Source organism: Rhinopithecus bieti, unplaced genomic scaffold (assembly GCF_001698545.2).
Source record: "Rhinopithecus bieti isolate Rb0 unplaced genomic scaffold, ASM169854v2 scaffold_64300, whole genome shotgun sequence".
Classification (NCBI taxonomy): Eukaryota; Metazoa; Chordata; class Mammalia; order Primates; family Cercopithecidae; genus Rhinopithecus; species Rhinopithecus bieti.
This window is the reverse complement of record NW_016824221.1, coordinates 37,020-39,724: the sequence shown is the minus strand read 5'-3', so window position 1 is coordinate 39,724 and position 2,705 is coordinate 37,020.

Genomic DNA, 2,705 nt, shown 5'->3' with positions numbered 1-2,705 from the left:
GGGATTACAGGCTTGAGCCACTGCGCCCGGCAAATTTTTTAAATAAATGCTTAAATACTTATTGGAGAAGTAGAGTAGTATTATATTAAGCCAAATGTAAACCCACGTAGGCTGTCCTAACATAAACTGAAAAAGGTAATTACGTTTGCCCGATGGTCAGAATCGTTGCCAGACTTGTCCTGGCAGGCTGGCTGAAGAATGAAGGGAATGAATCAAGTATCAGGTATTTATGTCTTATATGTAGAAAGGACTACATGTAAATTCTTGGCAACTTAATTTTAGTACTTTTTTTTTGAGATGGAGCCTTGCTGTCGCCTAGGTTGGAGTGCAATGGCGGGATCTTGGCTCACTGCAACCTCCACCTCCTGGGCTCAAGCGATTCTTCTGCCTCAGCCTCTTGAGCAGCTTGGATTACAGGTGCCCACCAGCACGCCTTGCTAATTTTTGTATTTTTAGTAGAGATGGGGTTTTACTATGTTGGCCACACTGGTCTGGAACTCCTGACCTCAAGTGATCTGCCCACCTTGGCCTCCCAAAGTGCTGGGATTACAGGCATGAGCCACCACGCCCGGTCCTTAGATGTGTCTTGTGCTTTGCATGCAAGCGTGTGTTAGTAATGGACTTCTTTTGTAAAATAATTTTATTATACTAGAAAAGTGTGTGTATATATATACACACTTTGTGTGTGTGTGTGTGTGTATATATATATATATTTATTTTTTTTTTTTTTTTTGGACAGCATCTCTCAGGCTGGAGTGCAGTGGCGCGATTCCAACTCATGGCAACCTCCACCTCCTGGGTCAAGTGATTCTCCTGCCTCAGCCTTCTGAGTAGCTGGGATTACAGGCACCTGCCACCACACCCAGCTAATTTTGTATTTTAGTAGAGATGGGGTTTCACCATGTTGGCCAGGCTGGTCTTGAACTCCTAAACTCAGGTGATCCACCCACCTTGGCCCCCCAAAATGCTGGCATTACAGGCGTGAGCCATCACCTAAGGCCAAGTATATTCTTTTGATTTTAAAAATTAAAATAAAATCCAAACCACAATGAGATGCCACTTCACATTCACTAGCATGGGTGTAATTGTTTAAAAAAAATAAAAATAAAAAGTGTTGGAGAGGATTTGGGGAAACTGGAGAAAGTAAAACCATGTAGCACTGTGGAAAATACTTTGGCGGTTAGTCAAAAAGTTCAACTTAGAGCTACTATATGACCTAGTAATTCTATTCATACATATATAGTCAAAATAATTGCAAACATTTAATCATTCAGAAACGTATACACATATGTATGCAGCAGCATTATTCTCAATGACCAAAAGGTGGAAACAACCTCCATGTGCATTAACTGATGAATGGATGACACAAATGTGATTGATCCATATAATGGATGTATTCTTCAGCCTTGAAAGGAAGGAAATTCTGACATGGAGAACCCTTGATGGCATTATGCTAAGCGAAATAAGCCAGTTACCAAAGGAGAAATACTGTGTGATTCCACTCACATGAGGTACTTAGAGTGGTCAGATTCACAGAAACAGAAAGTAGAAGGGTGGTTACTGTGGGCTGGGAGAAGGAGAGAATGGGGAGTTAGTGTTTAATAGGTACAGAGTTTCAATTTGGGAAGATGAAAAAGTTCTGGAGATTTGTTGTAGAACAATGTGAATGTACTTAACACTACTGAATTGTACACTTAAAAATGGTTAAAGATAACCAGGTGTGGTAGCTGATGCCTGCAATCCCAGTACTTTGGGAGACTGAGGTAGGAGGATCACTTGAGTCCATGAGTTCAAGATCAGCCTGGGCAACATAGCGAAATCCTGTCTCTGCAAACAATGCAAAAATTAGCCAGTAGTGTGGTGGTGTGTGCCTGTGGTCCCAGTTACTTATGAGACTGAGGTAGGAGGATCACCTGAGCCAGGGGAGGTTAAGGCTGCAGTGGGCCATGATCACACCACTGCACTCCAGCTGGGAAGACAGAGTGAGACCCTGTCTCAAAGAAAAGGTAGGGGGAGGGGCAGTGATTAGAGTTTAAATGTTATGTTATGCCTACTTAACTGTTTGAAGTCACACACAAAAGTCTTTAGTGAAATCATGTATTTTATGATTTCATTTATATGAAATGTCCCAAATGGGCAAATTCATAGGAAGTAAGTAAATACTTGCCAGGAAATGGGAGAGGAAATGGGGAGTAGGGTCAGTGATTCTGGGGCTTCTTTCTGGGGTGATGAAAATGTTCTGGAATTAAATAGTGGTGATGGCTGTACAGCCTTGTGAATGCTATACTAAAACCCACTAAATTCTGCACTTATTTAAATGGATGAATTTGTGGTATATAAATTACATCTCAATAAAAATTAATAAAAAGGAGTGTTGTGAGGAATTGGGAAAACAAACACACACATACATATACATATATATACACACACATATATATACACACACATATATATACACACACATATATACACACACATATATACACACACATATACACACACACACATATACACACACACACATATACACACACACATATATATATACACACACATATATATACACACACATATATATATACACATATATATACACACACATATATATATACACACACATATATATACACATACATATATATATACACATATATATACACACACATATATATATACACACACATATATATACACACACATATATA